Source organism: Vulpes vulpes, chromosome 2 (assembly GCF_048418805.1).
Source record: "Vulpes vulpes isolate BD-2025 chromosome 2, VulVul3, whole genome shotgun sequence".
Taxonomy (NCBI): Eukaryota; Metazoa; Chordata; class Mammalia; order Carnivora; family Canidae; genus Vulpes; species Vulpes vulpes.
In genome coordinates, this window is record NC_132781.1 from 85,331,676 (window position 1) to 85,343,722 (window position 12,047).

The following is a 12,047-nucleotide window of genomic DNA, read 5'->3' on the forward strand; positions in this document are numbered from 1 at the left end:
AGGACGCCTTAGGCCTTCCCCAAGTGTCTGGCTGAGATGAGTAAGATGAGTAGAGAGCTCAGGTGTTGCTCTCAAGCAGCTGTGAGTTAGACGGACAAGGTCCTGCATCCCACCAGCAGGCCCTTGAGCTTGGAAGAGGAACCCAGGCCTCGGATGAGACTGCAGCCCTTGAACCACCTTGATTGTAGCCCGAGCAGAGGGCCCAGTTGAGCGGACTCCTGACCTACGGAAACTGTGAGGCCATAAATGCGCATTGCTTTCAGCCACTAAGTCTGTGATGATTTATGACACAGCAAGAAAAGCAATATGGTGGCCGTGCCATTCACTGACCTATCGTCTGAGACACTTCTGGGGCTACAAGAGCGGAGTTGAGTGGCTGCGACAGACTGGACAGCCCACAAAACATGAAACGTGTACAGAAAAAGTCTGCAAACCCTGGGGTGATATAATTATGACGCAGCATCATCCATACCAACCGCCCACCAGCCCACCATGCCCACCAGCCATGTAACACGCGTCGGTCGGCGGTCCCACTTAGCAGGATGGAGGCTGAAGACGGAACAGATGTCCTGTTAAACCACTTTGTTGTAAACCAGAAACCAACGTAACGTCGTACGTCAACCAAATCCGATAATTAAAAAAATAATAATAATAAGTAAATAATAAAAGAAAAGTTTAGGGGGGCACAATTAGGAAAACATTGCCTAAAAAGGGTTGTGAGGTCCGTGGTTTCCTGGGTCCTCGCCACATATACTACAAGCGCCTCCTCATTCGTATGTACTATGGGTTCACGCAGGATTCGACTTCTTGGGTGATAAAAAAGAAATAACAGGGGTCTGGCTGTGAGCAAAGTGTGTCCTGCTGGCTAAGGCACAAGCACCGCACCCGTGACCGCGACGCCTCCCTCCGGAGCTCTAGTCCTGAACGGGCTTGCGACGGGCCTGGGGCCCCGTCTAGTCCCCGTAGTCGCCTGCAGCCAACAGGCCAGGGGCTCGTTCTGGACTGCCAGCAGCCTCGGGCTCCGACAAAGTAGCCACGCGGGGCTCGACAGGGAGCGCCCACGTGTGCGGCGTGGGTGGTGGGCCACGCGGGCCTTCGGGTCGGCGCCCTCGGCCGGTTCTGCACCTGCAGGTGCCCCCCACCGCCCCCATGGCCAGGCCCGGGTCCCTCCCACCTCTCCGCTGTCCTGCCACGGCCCGGGCCCTGCTCGCCAGCGGGGGGCCAGCAGAAACTGGGCAGAGGGGACGGCAGGGACAGAGGGGATGGAGGGGACAGAGGGGACGGTGGGGACAAAGGGGACAGAGGATGGAGGAGGATGGCAGGGACAAAGGGGATGAAGGGGACAGCGGGGATGGCAGGGACAGTGAGGACCAAGGGGACGGAGGGGACAGAGGGGATGGCAGGGATGGAGGGGACGCCAGGGATGGAGGGGATGGCAGGGATGGAGGGGACGGACTGCATGGCAGGGACAGAGGGGTTGGAGGGGACGGCGGGGATGGAGGGGTCGGAGGGGACGGCAGGGATGGCAGGGATGGAGGGGACAGTGAGGACAGAGAGGGCGGCGGGGACAGTGGGGACGGAGGGGACAGAGGGGATGGCGGGGACGGGCCCCTAGACGAGGTCCCGGAGCCGAGGGCTGGGGTCTGAGCGGGGTCTGCGACCCTAGTGACCAGGCCTGCTTCGAAGCCAGCGGCCGTCTGGAAGGGTCGGAGGCGCATCCCAACCGTGGGCAGAGCTTGCGCAGGACTCTGGTCCCGGCTTGTCACAGGGGACAGGCCCCTGCGTGTCCCCCTCCCTGGCGCTTCCTGGGCCGGAGCTAACAAGCACCCCTTCCCCTTCCCTCCACCACAGAGGAGGAGCGTCCGTCCTTCCTTCCGTCCACGGGGAAGATGCAGCTGAGGCCTGGTCCCCGTCCCTCCACCTGAACCCTCACCCCCGGCCCCTTCCAGTCAGCCCGTAACCTGTCCAAGCTTCACCCGATGGATGCTTCTGATTCCCCTGATCTCGCGCCCTCGCCTCAGCCACTACCCTCTCCCCTTTTTGCAGCCAAACATCCTCGAGGAGGGGCCCACACTGCCCGCCACTTCCACCCACTCCTCAGCGAGCACAGCTGCAGTCGACCTCGGGCTCTGGCCCTCGAAGCCCTTGAGCCTCACCCCACACCGGCCATAAAAGCCGCCCCTGCTGCCTTCTCCACACGGCCTCTCCCCTTGGACTTTGCCACATCTTTCTCTCCTTATCTGCCCCCCCCCCCATTCTGTCTCCTCCACTGGCAGCCCGGGACCACCCCGATGGGGCTGAGCTTCTAAGTCTCTACTCGTGTTCGCCAAATTACAGTCTCCGCGGGGACCAAACGTTCAGACCCGTGGCCTACCCCAGGCCTACTGCCGTGGAGCCTCTGAGCGGAGGACCTAGGAATCTGAATCTGAATTTATAACCGTCTCCTCCAGATAATTCTTACGCACAGTCAAGTTTGAGGCCCACAGCTCCAGACCCCTGTGTCCAGCTGCCTATCGGAGAGTCCCACTCGGATGTTTCAGGGGCACCCTAAGGGCATCTCCTGCGTGGTGGACATTCCTCACGTTCACGAGCATCCAGTCGCCCTCCTTCCTGGGCACACGGAAGCTGGCCCGTCACAGACTTGTTTGCAGTCAGGGGCTGTACGGTGACTCCCTCTGCCCCGGGGGGCTGTGAATGACGGTGACATATGTCCCCCGCAGGCTGAGGGAGTGAGTGCCACAGTTCTCTTCCACTGCCCTGGCCACCTAGAGGTCACCTGGAGGTCTGGAAGTCGTGCTGAGACAACAGAGCCCGGGGTTTCTTTCACCGCTTGAAGGCGTGCTGCTCCAGAGAGCCGCCAGATGCACGACAGACACTACGTGAGCGCGGCCTAAATCCCTACTGGGTCTCCGCGATGAATTTATGGGAGGGGCACGAGGTGGCTCATCCAACACGGAGTCGACTTGCTCCTCTCTCTGGTGTTCTCACTCCACTCAACCGATTGGACAGGAACTTCACGTCGGCAGTGAGTAGACGCTCTCATCCATTTTCCATGATTTCTTGGGAGTAGTCGTCTACTCTCCAGAGGGGGGCAATATTGGAGAACTCTTCAACTCAGGGTCTCCCCCATCCTCTAATACATAGTAGACGGCCTTATTGGTGGGATCCGTTGAACCACCTTTACCGTCACTTACTTTACGTGTCCAGACACTCCACTTTAACCCTTACTTGGCCTGGTCCGAGCTCAGTTGACAGAGAACTGAAAAAGGAAGTATGAAACTGATGTCATCCCTAGACCCAAAGAGACGGACACCAAGCGGTCTTGCTTTCCACAGTGTTCCCAGCACGCAGCTTACGGAAAATAAAAACATTTGTTGACTCATGGACCAGCTCCATTTCATTACTGTTTGCTGAGATCCTGGAATTTCCATTATAGTTCAGCTGTTTACAGAGAAGAGAGTACAGGTCTATCGTGTAAAATCTGGGTCAAAAGGCCCCAAGCTCCCTCTTCCAGCCATACTCCCCCATGCCCAACTCACTTACTTTCTCAGGCACCAGAGAAGTAAAAGATGGCCCACAATATTCCTCCATGCTCCCCACCTCCTTTTCTTTCTCTTCCTTACAGGCTGATTTTATACACTTGGGGTGGTTAAGGACACCGTCTGCTCACGGCTTTGTCTACGTCAGTCCAAACGTCGGTACTCCCATGTTTGTGAAGCCTTCTGCATCTTGTTACATGGTGCGTTCTACTCTAGAATCCTTCTGTTCTTATCTTTTAATAATTTAAACTAAAAGCTGACTTTGTGTCATTTTCTTCCTTGGTTTAAATTCCCCTCACTCTGTTTTTGCTGGGTCCTGTCGGGCAATATTTGCATGTTTACTTATTTCAGTAATTCATTTAAACATATTTCATGAGGGCCCACAAAGTGCCAGGCATTGAGCTAGATGGAGGGGACAAAACGGTGAACAAAGACCAATGAAGTGCCTGCCCTGAAAGAATTTATGGTCTACACGGGGCAGCAGGCAGGTTAACTAATTTACTGCACTAACAAAAGCAAAATTACAAACAGAGAAAAGAGCGTTGGGAAAAGAACAGGATTCTATGCCTGCAGTTTAGCAAAGTTATCTGACAGAGACCGAAGCCACCAGAAAGGGCTTCCCAAGAAGATACAAAGGAAGGGGGATGTGCAGGGAAGGCTACAGATGGGGGTACATGTCCAAGGACTCCGCAAGGAACTGAACAAAGGTTAGTGGCAAAGCTCAGAGGAGCACGAACGTGGCTCAGGGAAGGTTCGGGGGCAAAGGAGTGGGGGTATGATCAGACCCATATTTTGAAAGGATGCCTTGAACTTCAGTACGAAGAACAGAGAGCAAAGGGCTGTGGCTAGTGAATATGGGGGGGGGGGGTCCAAGGCAGGAGGCTAATCCATCTTTCCTGGCAAAGATGATGATGATAAATTGGTCTCGGGCATGTCAGTGGAGAAGGAGAAAGGTGATCCATCTGAAAAATATTTGAAAGGTAAAAGAATTGATAAGCCTCGTATTACAGCTCGCATGCACCCGGTGCTCTTCTAAACATCCTACAGCTGTGCTGTCGGACGCAGTGGCCACCAGCCGCTCATGGCTATAAGCACGTGGGATGAGGCTGGTCCAACCTGAGTTGTGCAGTAAGTATAAATTACAGATGCCGAAGAGTCAGACAACAACAAATGTAAAATATCTCATTAATAATTTTGTATTAATTACACATTGAAACTATATTTTGGATGTACTGGATTAAATGAAATATATTATTACAATTAATTTCACCTATTCCCCTTTCCTGGGTTTTCATGAGGCCACCAGAACATTTTAAATTACATATATGGCTCATTAGTCTCTTCCGTTTGACAGCACAGCTCTAGATACACCAACTTTCTTAATTTGGCCAACACCCCCTTCAAGCTGAATACCACTTACTGCAAACTGAGGCATGGGGACCCCAGCTGTAAATGGCCACCAACGAGCAAAAAGAAAGCTAAGATTTGAACTTATATAATCCAGTTCTAAAATCAATGCTTAACCACTACACTTGCACTATCTCTTGGAAGGATATGATGCTAAACACCTCAAATTTCTAGATTTTGCTATAGTAGCCTAAAAACCATTTTTTGTAATTGGCACACATGGGATGCTAATTACAAAAATTAGCTCAATATCCCTTTTTTTCTTTTACTTTTTTAAAAAGATTTATTTAGGGACACCTGGGGGGCTCAGTGGTTGAGTGTCTGCCTTGGGCTCAGGTCATGACCCCAAGGTCCTGGGATCAAGTCCCACATCAGGCTTCTCACAGGAATCCTGCTTCTCCCTCTGCCTGTGTCTGCCTCTCTCTGTGTCTCTCATGAATAAATAAATAAGATATTTAAAAATTAAAAAAAAACATTAAAAAGATTTTTAAAAGATTTATTTAGTGGAAAGAGAGAGACAGCAAGCATTAGCGGAGGGAGAGGAAGAGGAAAAGAGAGAAACTCAAGCCGACTTCACACTGAGCATAGAGCCTGATAATGGGGCTTGATCCTAGGACCCTGAGATCATGACCTGAACCAAAATCAAGAGTTAGCCACTTAACCACCTGAGCCACCCAGGTGCCCCTCAGTATCTTTTTAGTATCTTTGCTACTAATGCACTCTTTTGTGTCTAAATACTGATTATGTTCTGTGCCTTGACTCATAATAATTATCTTCTATATGGTCACAAGCCCTGGGGACAAATCACAAGTCTCCTGGCTATGCAGTCATAACTGGAGAATGAAAGGCTAGTCTCCTCTTCCTTCAGGACACCCTGTCCTGACCTGTGGGTCTCTTGAGGTCCCTGTTAGGATCAGTGGAGGGAACAGTCTCAAACACTTCACCCCCTTAATGCTAACTCCTCACTCTTAATCCTCGCTTTATATTGACTAGGGTCACTTGAAAGGAGGCAGGCGGTTGTAGGGCCAGGCCAAACATACTTCTTGGCAATTCTTGTAAGCCCCGGAGGGAGGAGATCATCCCTCAATAATAGCACATTTCCAACATGGCCTATTGGGCTTTAGCTGCAATTCTAGGACAATAGGGAAAGTTCTAGTACATTTTCACATAGGCTTCAGATGAACATTCTAACTATTTACAGCCAAATTGTGTGTACCTTTAAACTAACAAAGAGCATGAGAACAAAAATAAGAGGCAAAACGTAAAAAAAGAATAAAATGAAGCAAATTCAAAGTATAAAGCAAAAAAAAAAACTCAAAAAACAAAATATAAAACAAAATATTTAGTACAAATAAATCATAAACTTTTAATAATATTTTTAAATTTTAAAATAAATTTTATGATCATGATTATGATTATGATTAGGGCACCTGAGTGGCTCAGTCAGTTAAGCATCTGACTTTGCTCAGGTCTTGGTCTCAGGGTCCTGAGGTGGAGCCCCTCAATGGGCTCCTGCTCAGCAGGAAGCCTGCTTGTCCCTCTTCCTCTGCTTCTGCCCCTCCTCTTGCTTGTGCTTGCCATCTCTCAATTAAATAAATAAAATATTTTAAAAATTATTATAAAAGCTTACTGTGTGTCTAGCACTATTCTAAATTACATGTATCATCTCATTTAATCTTTGCAACAATGATATAAGATTAATTCTTTTACTCTTGGCATTTTATAGTTGAGTCTATTTTATGTTGATAACAACCTAAGTTTCATCTCATTGTAAAGCTCTCCTCCCAATGTTTTACGTGTTTAAGATCATATTTTGTATCTTTTTATCTTGTGTATCCCTTAAGTAATTATTGTAATTATAGTTACTTTTTACTACTTTTTTCTTTTAACCTTCATACTAGCTTTAAAAGATTACTCCATTACCTTTACTATATTTGCCTTTCCAGTGAGATTTATTCTTTCATGTGTTCTTGTTACTAATTAGCACCCTTAATTTTCAGCTTAGAGAAATCCCTTTGCTGTCTCTTGTAAGGTCAGTTTAGTGGTGATGAAGTCCTTTGGCTTCTGTTTGTCTGGAAAACTCTTCATCTCTTCTTCATTTTTGACTGATAACCACCAAGCAGAGAATTCTTGGTTGGAAGCCTTTTTTTTTCTATTTCAGTGCATTGAATATATCATACTGCTCTCCTGCGGCCTGCAAAGTTTCTGCTGAAAATTCTGTTGCTAGTCTTACAAAGGTTCCCTTGTATGTGACGAGTTGTTTTTCTCTGGCTGCTTTTAAGATCCTCTCCTGGTCCTTAACCTTTAACACTTAAATTATATGTCTTCTTGTGGGTCTCTTTGGATTTATCTTATATAAAACTCTCTGGGATTCCTGGATCTGGATGTCTGTTTCCTTTCCCATGTTAGGGAAGTTTTAAGCCATTATTTCTTCAAATAAGATTTTTGGTTCTCTTCCCCTCTCCCTTTAGTTGCCTGGGGACCCTATGATGGGAACATCTGATGTTGCCCTGTAAGTCACTATTTTCACCTGTTCTCATCCTTTTAGCTTTTTTGCTGCTCTGATTGGTTGAGTTCCACTGTTTTGTCTTTTTGTTGACCGATTCTTTCTTCTGCTTCATCTGGTCTGCTGTTGAATCCCTCTAGTATATATATATATATATTTTTTTTTTACTTCGGCTATTGTATTCTTCAACTCTAGGACTTCTTCTATTTGGTACTTTCTTATATTAGTCATCTCTTTGATGAAGTGCTCACTGTGTTCATCCTTTTGACTCCCCAGGTTTGATCAGCATATTTATGACCATTAATTAGCACACTTTAACACTTGAATTGTTTATTTCTATTTCATTAACTTTGTTTTCCCCAGAGGTCTTATCTTGTTCTTTCATTTGAAGCATATTCCTCTACTTCCTCACTTTGCTTGACTCTCTATGTTGGTTTCTATTTGGTAGATGAAACAAATACCTCTTCCAGTCTTGGAGAAGTGGCCTTGTATAGGAGATGACCCTGGTTTAACCCTGCCTCAGCTCTTGGTTTTCTCCCAAACCTCTGTGCTTTTCCAAGTAGCCTATTACATCTTAAATAGCTATCAGTGGTTGAGAATGTGCCGAAACCTGTCAATGTACCAAAGGGGAGGATCTCAGCGTGGATTTATTTATTTATTTATTTATTTATTTTGGATCTCAGCATTTAGATTCAGGCTGACTAAAACCAGACCCTCAGGCATCAACTTTCTGAAGTGTGTAGATATATACAGTCCTATAGGACTACAAGTGCAAGCCCCATTGGCCACCAGAACCAGGGATCTGGAGGTGTCCCCTGAGCAGCAGTCACATAATTTGTGAAGAGTAGATAAACTCTTTTCTGGGTGATACTGGTGAGGTGAAGCAGGTCAGAGGGAAAGCAGCAAGATGGCATCCATAGCCTATGTTCTTTGAGAGCAATTCCAGAAGCCACTAAATGTGTGCCAAACCTGAATCTTGCACCTCATACCAAAACTCCAAGACAAGTGTCTTTCACAGAAATACTGGGGAGTGTACCATGGTCTGCCATGTGTGCAGTGCCATAGGGATGATAGCCTGCCTGCCAAGAACCATCCCTCTGATTGTCACAGTCTCTTGGGACCCAGGAATGCAAGTGCCCCTGGCCACCAGAACCAGGCAATTAAGAGGCATCCCCCCCAGGTGGCAACTGCAAAAACTTGATCTCCAGACACAAAAACTAGAGCACCAAAATCATGTAACACTCCCTCCAGTTCACGCTGGCACTCTGGAGCACAGCAGAGGGTGAGCATGAAGACAGCACCTGCTCGGAAAAAAAAAAAAAAAAAAAAAGACAGCACCTGCTCTTCAAGGTCTCTGGAAAGGATTACAGTCCACCTCAAGATGCATGCCTAATCAGAAGCCTACCCCTGGTTGCATTCATGATGGTAAACTAATGGGCCTCCATCACAGAAAAAACAAATTTCCTGGGCTGGTTGCTTCTTACTATGCCTTAGGATGGTAGATGTTTAAGAAATGTTTCTTGGCTGGTTACAGTCCTATGGAATTCATAAGCATAAGTCCCACTGGCAACTAAAGCCAGGCAATATAGAGGTGTCTCCTGACATAAGTCAGAAAGATCACGGTGCCAGACAGACGTAGGAGTTCCTTTCCAGGAGACGTGGATTATTATGTTCCTACAGGACCAGGAACACAAGCTTTTCTGGCCTCTGCTGGCAGGTGATCAAGAAGCATCTCCTGGACTACTTTTTAATAACTTTGGTTATAAGTCACAATAAAAGCAGCCTTGAACTAAGCCCAAGCTGTGGGGCCTAGTCCCCATATGTGCCAGTCTTCCTTCTCCCTCTGCCTGGGCAGACATTGCTAATGGATCATAGCATTCTTTCCTTCCAAGGCCAAATGTGCCCCCATAATTCTCAATACCGTACTTTAGGTGGCTACCGTCATCCAGCCATCCATCCAGCCATCCAACCAGAGTTAGTGAGAAAAGTTGGAAGTAACTTGCCAACCCTAACCAAGACTGAGTTTTATGCAGAAGATAGAAATACTAAACAACTCCAAGCTAAAGGAATTAGGAAACCCAAATCCTTTTGTGTTGCCACTACTTTTCAAACCAGAGAAGGCATACAATAAAGAATTTGGCTATGTGTCGGCTATCTCACTTTAGATTTTGATTGTTTTCATGGATTTCCCATCCTGCATCTATTTTAAAGTTTTCTCTCCATTTCCAAGGTGTCTCTGATTCATTCTCTTTTCATATCCTCTTAAACATGGTGGCCATTCAGTGGCTAGATCTGGCCTCTCCACCTAAGAGCACTTCGCCTCCATTTTAGACCTTCCAACATTTAATATCCTCTCAGTGTCACCATCAATAGAGCTGTGAGTGAGCTCAACCTTTCCCTGGAAGTGGTGATTTAATGTGTGAATTATACAGTTATTAGAATGGGTGTCAGGGAAACAGTGTAATATATGTAATGTGGAGGCTGATAGGGCCGGAGGAGCTGAAAACGTCTGGATGATTTCTGGCACTTCTTTTAATGCTATGTCAGTTATTCTTATGACCAATCATTCAAAGCTGTCTATTACCTTCTAATAATAATAATAATATTTTTCACTTACCGTTGCACCTTTCACCAGAGGATTTCAAAGAGCTTTGCAAACATTCATTAGCACTTTATGAAGTGGGCAGGTAATATATAAATACCAAGTCACATGTCCCTGAATAGCAGCCATTAATAGTTCCCTTGACACCACATTCAGGTTAGGGCAGAAACAAAATAAGACCATATAAATGAAAAGTCAGGCATCATCATTATTGGCGTTTACTGGGCATTCACAGAATCCTACCAGAGATAGGCCTCATTTTCTTGTCTCTTAGTGTGGCGGGAAAGGTGGTCTGTTTCCCTCCTCTTGCTACCTCTCCCCATACACACAAACACTTCTTCCTGCGACACACTGCAGACCAATGTACACACAATCCAGAATACTGGATTCTTTCAGCCTCATAACTCTAAGAATTCCTGCTAATAGCAGACATCTTGATGGGAAAATCCTCACCGCCCTAATGATGATCCTTCCGCAAGAATCCTAAATACCTTAAGCCTTAGAACAAAATGGAATGACTAAAATGCACACCAGAGGCTAGGAAGGGGAAGCTGCCAGGTTCTGGGAGTGAGGGGAGTTAGAACAACTAGTTTGAGCAATGACCACCTGAGAAGCAAGCACAAGAGGTGGCCCTAAGAGCCAAGGTTACAGGTACCCCAGATGAGTAGCTGGTGGCAAAAGGGAGAGGAGTGTCATCTCTAGACCATCATATTCTATGTAATTTGTGGGACTTAGGAGATATAATTAGAAACTGAATGAAGAGCCAGTTTTGTACATTCTTCTTGACTTCTGTGTGTGTATATGTGTGTGTGTGTGTGTGTGTCCACCCATCAGATATTCTAAGAATAGGCTAGTTTAGACTGTGGTAATAAACATCTCCCTAAATCTTCAGACATGGACACAACCAAAGATTTGTTCACACAAATTCACTGCAGGTCCTGGTGGCTTTTGGGGACATTTGTCTTCCATGTAGTGGCTCAGCATTCCAGGCTTCAATCTTGGGTTTCTCCATCTCAACGTGATACTTCTTGGTCTACCATGCTAAGAGAAAGACAGAAAATAACACATCAGCATTTAACTGCTTTCCCCAAAAGGGACACGTGCCATTTTTATTCCTAGCCTACTGGCTAGAACTGGTCACATTGTCCCACCCAACAAATGGAGGGGCAAGAAAACATAGTCTTTCATATGTCTGAGGAGGAGAGGAAAATTGGAAATATCAGTGAAAAATAGTGATATCTATCACAACTAGTAAGTACACAGTACTGGTACCAGGGCAGTGGAATCTTCTCTAAGTTTCAAAAACAATATAATCGAGCCTAGAACAAGAGTGTTATCACACATGGGTTGGTCTGCCTCACCTCATGCTCTCATGCTCTGTGGGCAGGATCAGTCTGAAAGTAAATAAATCCTTCTCACGATATAGCCCAGATACAGCTAGGCATGGCTTTGTGTTTTCTCCTGCATAAACCTTTCTTCCAAAAATTATTCCTCTCATGCTTTCTCTCTTATTTTTACCCAGTAATAAAGAAAGGTCTGAGTTAACATATTTCTCCTTGCTCAACCCCAAATTTCCTTTACACAAAGAGTGTTTGTTCTCTGACTACAAAAACAGCAGGAGAAGGGGATAATCCATTGTGCCAATATTTCCATGTTCTCTAAGAAAGTTCTGTTCCTTCTCCTTCTTGAAATTCAAGAAATGATGATCATTACACTGACTTATGCAATATTCACTCCTGATTACCCTCAATACGTTATCTGTATTGCTTCCTAATCATTGTTGATATTATTAGGTTAGGAAGATAGTTTTCACATTAACTCGCTATCTCTTCTTTAAAAGAAGAGACTTTTTTTTTAAAGATTTTATTTATTTATCTGAGAGAGAGTGGGTGCACGAGAGAGAACAAGTGGGGGGAGGGGAAGAGGGAGAAGCAGATTCCCCCTGAGCAAGGAGCCCAACTCGGGCTCGATCCCAGGACCCTGAGAAGGTAGA

General features: G+C 46.2%; 1 pseudogene; it reads left to right on the plus strand.

Moving 5' to 3' along the window:
* Positions 1 to 2,914: 2,914 nt before the first annotated feature.
* LOC112909893 (TOM1-like protein 1) overlaps positions 2,915 to 12,047 on the plus strand; it is a 42,716-nt pseudogene continuing 33,583 nt past the window's right edge.